Source organism: Schistocerca nitens, chromosome 4, assembly GCF_023898315.1.
Source record: "Schistocerca nitens isolate TAMUIC-IGC-003100 chromosome 4, iqSchNite1.1, whole genome shotgun sequence".
NCBI classification, from domain to species: Eukaryota; Metazoa; Arthropoda; class Insecta; order Orthoptera; family Acrididae; genus Schistocerca; species Schistocerca nitens.
Genome location: NC_064617.1, coordinates 64,326,968 through 64,336,795, shown reverse-complemented (window position 1 = coordinate 64,336,795; position 9,828 = coordinate 64,326,968). Strand labels below are relative to the sequence as shown.

Genomic DNA, 9,828 nt, shown 5'->3' with positions numbered 1-9,828 from the left:
TCCAATATATACATATCGATGTATCGAAGCACCTCGACATTAATGAAATCAAATCTGAATGTTGTCACAGAAATATGTTAACTATTTTACAGAAACACTAGAATATTGCTGGTATCGAGAGGTTGAGGTGAGGTGCCGTAATGGTTACGTAATTCAAGTACCTTTACAATCTGCAGTTAACTAATGTAAATAACAAGGTCCACAATAATGTGATTTTACTCCTATTATCTGCTTCCTTTTCCTACCCCAGGTCCCCTACCGCAAACTGTCGAGTGGAGCATCCTCTATGTCCTTTCACATTTTTGCACGCTCATTTTTAAGGATGCGTATTACGTGCATTACAGTGCTTCTCGTATTAGAACAAGACGCACCTAAATGATTATGGAATGTACCAAGTACAGTAGACGTCTACTTGCGCTAGTTTCAGCAATGTTTACGCTACGATCCGGCTCCCCGTTCTAACAATACGAGCGAGAGACTAGCGGAAACGAGAGGTGTGGGTGACGCAAGCGGCCGCGGCGTCCCGTCCGGAGCCCTCGCGGAGATGGACGTCCGCGATAGGCGAGCGCGGCGGGCGCGCGCCGGGGAAGACGTCCTTCTCGCATCCCGCCGGCTAATTGCGCGGGTGGTGCAAGGCTGGTGGCCGCGGCTGCGGGCAGCGCGCGGCAGGTAGTAGGGGCCGCGCAGCACCGCCAGTCGCACCCAGCCAGCGCGCTGCAGTTCCCGACCACGGACCACGCCAACAGGTGGCTCCCGCAGCCGCTCCTCTGCTCTGCCTCGCCGTCTCTTGGCGCGTCTGCAGCTACAGCCCTGAGCGGAGCAGTAAGTCTCACCTACATTCGTAGCCCCAAGTTGACGTTCAATACCAATAGGCTTTATTTATTTATTTGGCGTATGAATTACCAGATACGATGTTTGCAATAAAGCCAGGAGATCTGAAGATGTGATGTGACTGCCTAACGTCGTTTTGACAGATTTGGAGATACCCAGGGTACCACGGACGCCAGTCAGTCTACAGCCAGAACTAACAGACTTATCAGCGCGTTCATTTTTTACAACAGGTTTTCAACTCTGATGTCCATCATCAGATATCGCCATCGTTGTTGTTGGATACATACTTCGTTGTAATCACTTTTACAATAATCTCTTGTCAATTCCTTACATTTGTGTACCCTAGAGCGCTATAGCGATAGTTTCTAAAGCGTATTTACAGGTGCGACAATATCAACAACTAAACGTGATGATGGACACAAAAAGCCGAAACTGGACATTAGCAAAATACTGCATGTAATAAATATCGTACTTATCTTCGTTTTTTCCTAGATTTCGTCCACAGGCTTTACTTTATCTCTTTGTGTTGTTCCAAATCAGTATTTCATCAGCCAACCAACGATTCAAATCGCTTAATAATTCTGAGCCGTGCCTCTAACCGTCGATACGACCGTAACTACAAATGTAGTATTTTTTTCCTCAGTAACCGTATTAACTTCAGATGTTAATTCGAAAATAAACGAGGTAAATGTAAGTTTAAATTACAGGTTTTGATTACTTCGAATCTAGAATGTATTTGAGAAAGAGCCACATTCGCTGAGGACCCTTCCAAGTCAGTGGGCCAGTACCCCATTGTCTGGCTGCATACCTGAGGGATAGCAGGCACGGTAGCTCAGCGTGTTCGGTCAGAGGGTTAACTGCTCTCTGTAATAAAAAATCTGAGTTAATGGATCAACGACGAACTGAAACGGGTGTCTTGCGACGTCCGCTCCGAGCAGATACAAGTAACCAAAGCGAACAAAATGAGTTTCTTTTTCTTTTTTTTTTTTAAAAAAAAAAAGTTGTTAGTGCTGCACGATGCCATCCGCAGGGGACCGGGTTCGACTTCAGTCGGGGTCGCAGATTTTCTCCTCTTGGGGACTGGCTGTTGTATTGCCTTCATTACATCCCCTCCTGCCAAAGTGGCATTAACTGGAAAGATCTGCACCAGGTGATCGGTCTACCCGATGGGAAGCCTTAGCCACATGCACATTTACATTTTTAGTACCCCACTCAAAGAATCTCGCGAGTAGATCAGTGTGTTGCCGGTCCATGACAATATCCAGGATGATCCAACGAAGCATGGATACCCCTGATATATTTCGAATGTTCTAATGCAGCACCGAAACGCGTTTTTGTAGGCTCCTGGGGCTATAGTTCTTCGTCAAGCAGCGTATTTTAATAATTATTTTCACAGATGGAATTTTGTAAAGATATCATTAATGGCTCTTATCACACACTGCTACATTATTCGGTTTCACTAACAATTTATGGTCATCAGCGGATGCTGCTAGATACATATTTCGTCTTAACCATGATTACTGCATTGTTTTTTCCTCTTTCAGAGCAGTATTCAGTTTGCTTGTAACGGAGAGCTATATTCACGAAAACATGAACGACGGGATCTGATGATGCTCTAATATGTGAAACTGTTCGTGAGGCAATTTATTACTAGTGATCAAAAGTTCTCCGTGGCCCCTCCGCTTCCCACGACAAGGCTGTTGTTTTTCAGCAACCATAATGACTTCAATTGGCGATTCTAGAATCTATGACAAATGTAACTCTCAGCACTCGGTAATACATAGGAAAACCTTAACTGTAGCATTTATTTCCCTTGGACACGACTCTGACATCATCTTCAGATTACCTATAAAATCAAAGATTTACCGGATACCCAGCTGTTGAAAAGTCACTTGACGAAATTTCTGGAGTTGGGGCTTTATGTTTTTCATTATTTCCCAAAAGTGATCCAGGCAAACGCTGGAATGGTCCCTTCGAAAAGGGCACGAGTGGTTTCCTTCCCTGTACGTTCCTGATCCGAACTTGCGCTTCGTCTCTACTGACCGCGCTATAGACTAGAAGTTTAACTTTAATCTTCCTGCTTTCCTTCTTCAATATGGTAGCGCTATTGCACTGGATCTCCATTCTGCTAAAACATTCAAGAATTTTTCTCTAGTCACTCCTTTGAACTATAGCACTTTGTGTAATTGTTCGATTTTATCATTAATTTGAAAACGATGTTTGCTGAAAAGCCTTATATCGAAGCGAAAGAAAAAAAAATTGTCCTTAAAATTTTCTCCATTTAACATTGGAAAATGACGAAAAAGACAGCTGCAAACAACTACAGGGAATATTTTCAATTCATTAAATGTAATTTTAAATTAGAAGTTTCGCCTAGGTGCAACTGATTCTCTATTGAGCTCAGTGTACATTTCGAAGGAACGCTTCATAGCCAGGGTTCAGTTCGCCGTCCAGAGATTATCATGGCTAGCTCAGTCCGTTGGTCGTTTATAGAAGTGTGCTGGATTTCTATGTTGAATGTTGCAACAAATCGAAACAAGGTTTTCGGCGTGTGACGGTGCAAGACAGGAGGCGTACTTTCCCCAATGTCTGATGCTTCTGCTTTTTTTTAGAACCCAATTATTGAACGATGAGTGGGTGTTAATAATGGAACAAGATAATTTGTAGCGAATTCATCTAGTACTGAAGAGAGGAATACAGTAATAAAAGATTTTCGAATTTTTGACCTTACATATTTACCCGTCTTACATGTTTGGTTGCAGAATTCAGTTTCATACTTTTTTGGCTGCTCATAATGGCAAACATAAGCAAACTGTATTACTACGCTCTCGCTTTCAAACTCTAATATCAAATAGGGGCATAGCGTTGTATTAAATATTTCATGGTCACTAAATAAAAACATTCTAATATGTCGAACCCTCTGTTAAATATTAAGGATACCATAGCAAATATCATCAGGAATGAAGCTATAGTTCGAGACTAGCATTAGACAAAGTAAAAATTCAATCTGAAGGTAATAAATCAAAATTATGTAACCAGTGGTGTCTATGTTTGTGAACAACAACATGTTGCCCTTTGAAGCTGCGTTAAGGAAGAAACTTTCCTATTTTCGCATTCCGTGATTGTGTGTCCATTGGTCAGCAAACTATACCGTTCGTAGATCCTCTGTGTTGTTGAGTGGTTATAAGACAAAAATGATAATGTATTACATCAGAGTTGGTTTCCTATCATTAAGATTAACAAAATCGCATTATGTTCTCGTTCCGCGGCCACGCACAAAATGCGACGCCGCGTATGTCTACTATCAGTCTTGGAGCTTCTACATATCGTTCGTCTAATTTTTATAGATAATGGAACGGCTCTTAGGTTTAAACATAGAAGTACTCAAGTTTTTAATCTTCTATATTGAGTAAAATAGTGAGTGAAGGAAACCTAAAGAAACAATGGTACAATAGTTTATTTTACTCTTAATTATAGGCTAGTGCCACGACAATTTATTAACTGTAGCAGAATACACGTCAGATGGTATCAGATCCCGTCCTAAAACAAAGATAGGTTTAATAGCTATTTCTATATCACAGATTAAAAACAGCGCTTTTATGGACCCTTATTGAATTTTCAGCATACAACCAAGTCAGCATTCGCTCATAGTTAGGAACTACTGAACACTGTAATTGTACCAGCGATGGACGAAACGAATGCACTCAACAGTTTAACATCGTAGGACAGATAAGTAGTACACATGCGTTTTCACAGAGCTTTGTATTTCGTAATGCAAAGAACGACAGCCAAGAATCAAAGATACTGATTAAAGTATACTGATTAAACTGCAGCGCAGGTCGAAGAACTTAACAGAACTGGCTCGTGGTCAGACGCAGGGGAGAGTGTTGTATTTGGAGGGTAGTGTACCTGGGAACACAGGATATTTTTTAGTCGGTGCTTTAGCCTAGTGACTAATCGTAGAATCAGGACATGTGCACTAGAGACCTCTGTAAGAAGTATCCGCCACATTCTACCTTTTTTGTTGTTGTTAGACATGAGGTTGTGTGCTGTGTAGCATTTGTAAATACTTGTCGTTTAAACATTGAAGTACAATACAACATACTAAGGTATTTTGAATAAATTGTGAATTCTGCTGTCACAAAATTTTATGGCGAGTAAGACGCAATACACAGGGTGTTCGGAAATCCCAATTACAGGTTTCTAAGACTTGTAGAGGAGAATAGGTAAGTAACATTTCTAATAGGAACCCATGTTCGGAAACGTCATCCAAAGGCGCTACAGGGCGGCAAAAGACACAGGCGCCGGCGCCTGTAAATGTATCTATATAAGGGCGTTTCCGTGATGATGTTACAAACTTTCAGGGTTGACGGAGGCTGATAAATGTATCAGTTTTAGGCAAGGATACCTGATTCAGAAACGAACGAGTCTAAAGTTACAAGTTAATAACATTCTCATACATCTGACAGTGGAACACATGTAACGGTACTGTTATTGCTAAGATTGTAAGGTGCGCAGCTTTCACAGGTGGTAATATGGACCAAAACAAGAAAATATGTCTGGTAAACATGGGATCTAAAATGTGTATCTGAGTAGCTATGAGCACTTGTTCACCTTCGCTTATGTGAAACACATCTCCTCTATTGCACCAGTGCTCATAGCTGTAGAGCCAACGTTTACCACACATTTTTTCTTGTTTTAGTCCACACTGCGACGTATAAAAGTTGCCTACCATTTAGTCTTAGCAACATCAGTACCGCCACATATATTCCGCTGTCAGAGGTATTAGAAAGGTTTTCGCTTGCAACTTTTGACACCTTCGTTTCCGGTACAGGGATCCTTACTTCAAGTTGATACATTTGTCCATCTCCATCATACTTGACAAGTCGTAATTTCATATACTGGCGCCGGCATCTATAACGGTGACACATTATATCGTCGTTGGATGAAGTTTTCGAACATGGAATCCTGTTCGAAATATTATTTACGCACTCACATGTGGACACTGAAGACGTATTCCGCTGGTCATGCAACATCTTGTATGTTGAAACATAAGCAGGTCTTTCACAATAGGAAGTGTGATACTTGCAGATGACCTGAGTTTCTTTAAAGTACTTACAATTTCGTCAGTCTAGAAAATGGTAATTTGTTTTAGTTATTTAGAAATGTATTTTATTTCCGAATGGCTTTTGATAACACCTCCGCTTAGTTTTGTTTCACTTACTGGTTATTTGAGTATAGAAGACTAGTAATGTAACAGACTATTAAATACCATGTTGACAAGATTTGCTGGACTACAACGCCCTTAAATTTGAAGAGAACGTTTGGTGCTAGCTACCTGACCATTTTGTAGCTTCGAACATGTTTTCAAATTTGGAAAAACCTGAATTTCCTGAAGTAATTTTTGTAATTTCAGAAAAAGACGGAAGCACGTCATAAGTAAATGCTATGCTTTAAAAATGGAACGAGTAAATATATTATATTTCTATTATAGGGCAGACTAGAGTCACAGAAGTGTTCAAAGGTACACATTCTCCCCTACTATCGTATCTACGATCTCAGTTCCTATGAACCAGGTAATTCTGATGTAAATTTTGACCAACAATTGTGTTGTCAATAACTGCAGCCCCAAGAAGTGATCACCGATTGGGTGTGGATTCTATACCGACTCTACTGATACGGGATAGATGACCACAAGAGAACAAACAACAACTGCAGAAAGAGATTCTAAACATAATGCACTAGTACTAAATATACGTCACGTGTATTCCTGGACTGTTTAATTCAACAATTTACTGGTATTAGCTACTGACGAAACCAGGGCTTAATTTCGGCCGAAGCGTCGTTCCGACACCTCCCAGAGAATTTGGTTTGAACTCATGGGAACCGAAAGTTTGCAGTACTACATATGTATTAAATTGCAACGTAACTAAAGTTTGTCCCTGCGCCGACAGCAGTGAAGGTGACAATTTTTTATTTTTTTTATTACCAACGTGTTGCGATGCCCACAGGGACGTGAAGCGATGTCTGTGTGTGTGTGTGTGTGTGCTTATGTAAGATAAGTTGAGGTTCGTTTCAAAGTTGTACATATCGCCTGTAGACTAAATCTTGCGGTTTTATTCTTTTGATTATAAGAAACGATGTTTTAAAAAACTGAACATCACAGTATTTTGTACAAAATTGCTTTCCATTGAAAGTTTTATCAAAAGTTGTATAAAAATGGGGGGCAGGTTTGTTTGGTTGAAGAGATGCGTTCTGGCAACAGTAATTTTAGAAATTAAGCACCGAACGAAAATAAACGCGATACATAGTGAACTGGTCATTCGTCTGCTGGGAATAACAGAAAATAGGTTAACTTCTAGACAGCCCAAATACACTTCGTATTTTTAAGAAAATGTTCCCTCTGATATTTGGGAAGTATGTGAGCACTGCTGAAGTTCAACTTCTGTTTAAACTACTCCAAAGAACGGCGTATTTCTTGTCTACATTGTAGACTAATTCAGCCAAGCCATATTCCGATTTTACATGAAGTTTTAACTTCAGTCGAGGTTCACATAACTATATTACAACTTCCCCTCTGCATCACACTCTCACTGTCGGAAAAAAATGAAAGAATCTTTACGTTGCTCTGAAAGTTCCAACACAGAACTTACGCTTTTGTGTGTAGTTAATAAGGTATATCTTTCACTGCCAATATGTTTTTCCTATAGGCACATGAACCGTAAATAAACCTGCCTTGATAGCTGCGCGCGTTAGCACGTCGCTTCCGGGATTCTGGGAGTCGCGTCTGCCCGGCATGGAATCCACGCCAGCTAAATAACCACAAGGACCTGTGTGCCGGCCATCCTGTATTTGGTTTTTAGGTGGTTTCCTACATCCGACAATACAAACAGTGGGCTGGTATCCATTTCCTGCTCACAAGACGCAAACGTTTCGACAAACGCTCACATATTTTCATGTGGAACAGTAATAGACGCAGACAGCTGCCGTTCACAAATTCTGTTCCTGAGGAGAGGCTTGGAGGGGAGAAGGTGTGACTACAGGGAGAACATCGAGCCACTCTCTACCACTAGCATTGGCAAATCCGAAAATATGTTTGCCGACTACGTAAAGATACTGGATAAAGGTTAGGAATAAGGAGATGGACCGTATTATTTATTTGTCTATGAAGGGACTTCACAAAGTAAATTACGTAGATAGTGCGACGCTAGTGACCAATTCGCAACAAAAGTGGCGGAGTTTCAGTAGAGAGTGCATGTTCAAAAAATGGTTCAATTGACTCTGAGCACTATGGGACTTAACTTCTGAGGTCATCAGTCCCCTAGAACTTAGAACTACTTAAACCTAACTAACCTAAGGACATCACACACATCCATGCCCGAGGCAAGATTCGAACCTGCGAACGTAGCGGTCGCGCGGTTCTACACTGTAGCGCCTAGAACCACTCGGCCACCCGGGCCTGCAGACACGGTTCTACTGAGGTACGAATAAAAGGGGTGTCACGATGTGCAAGTGAAATGACGCGGCAACTGGAAATGTACTACGAAGTTGAAGCACGCGTGACAGTATGATTCTTGTGCATAAAACGTCTAAATTGTACGCAGATTTGCTGCTGATTGTACTTGGTCCAAACGCTATGTCACGTTAAGCCGTAGTGAAATGGTGTCAACAATATGAGCAAGGCCGCATAGACGTGGGTGTCGCTGATCAGGACGGAAGGCCCTCGACATCGTCCACACTTTCCAAGCAATGGAATTTTGGTGACGACGTTGAAAAATAGCGTCATGTACCTGTGTCTGTTTGAAGTACAGTGCAGCATCCAATAAAAGTTACTTGGCCTGCCATCATAATCTTACTTTTTCAAGTCGCGTCATATTTATCCTGATCAGTCTGAGGGCCTTCCTTTACAAACGCACACAAACCTTTAAACGTTACAGTTTTTTCTAAGAGCAGTAATGATTCTAATGTCACAAATAATATTAATAATTACAGTATTAACGACAACAGATCATGTGTAAGGTTAATGTGAACCAATTATCGTATGCCTGAGTGTAAGACTAACAGGGCTCACATTACTACTTAGGAACTGACAATAATAATTAAAACAACAAGTAGAGTAGAAATTACTGATTTATTCACGACAATGGGTAGGAGTGCGACATACTATGGGACAGTGAGTTCTGTGTGTGAAATAAGTGCAAATAGACAGCTAGGGACTTCGGGATATGGGAAAGAGTTCTAATGCGGTAAGGGCTACTTTGTAAATAATGGTTGTTCGTTGTCATAAGAGATGAATCATTAGCTATCTTTTAAAGCCAGCTAAATGATTAAGTCCGCAGCTCGTGGTCTTGCGGTAGCGTTTTCGCTTCCCGCGCACGGGGTCCCGGATTCGATTCCCGGCTGGATCAGGGATTTCTCCTGCCCCAAGATGACTGGGTGTTGTTTTGTCGGCTTCATCATCATCGTTGATCCCCATTACGGTCGGAGGAAGGCAATGGCAAACCACCTTCAATAGGACCTTGGTTAGTACAGCGGTGCGGGTCTCCCGCATCGTTCCCTACGCGCCTCGGAGTATGGGACCTCATCATCATCATCATCAAATGATTTAAGGACTTCTTTCCATCAACATCATTCCCAAAATCTTCTCTGCGACTTTTTTCTTGAAAAAGATAGAAAGTTACCTCCGACTCTACTTATGGGTTTTAATGAATTCGGGTGATAATTTAAGTCTGTCGGTGGCTTCTGCAGTAAGCAGCGATCAGGTCTTGGTAACACTGGTTTATTTTTAAAGTACGTTAACTTGTTCTCGTCAATGGTAGAGACACTCTTCTTGCCCAACTGCCATCAATCAGCCCAAGGTTTGAAGGTGCGGAAGTGCAGAAAGTAATATAAGGTACGACAGAGCATGGCTGCACTGTGTTAAAGCGAGCTATCCATCTGAGGATGGGCCTGAAAACTGTGTACAGCTTCACAAATGCAATGCGCTATACCTTTAAA

The 9,828-nt window shown here is 41.5% G+C and overlaps 1 protein-coding gene across 1 annotated transcript in view; it reads left to right on the top strand.

The window, feature by feature from the left end:
• The first annotated feature begins 733 nt into the window (after positions 1 to 733).
• LOC126251447 (uncharacterized) overlaps positions 734 to 9,828 on the top strand; it is a 516,817-nt gene continuing 507,722 nt past the window's right edge. The window contains exon 1 of the mRNA XM_049951875.1: positions 734 to 822. The gene's annotated coding sequence lies outside the window, so the exon portion shown is untranslated. The remainder of the gene's footprint in view (positions 823 to 9,828) is intronic.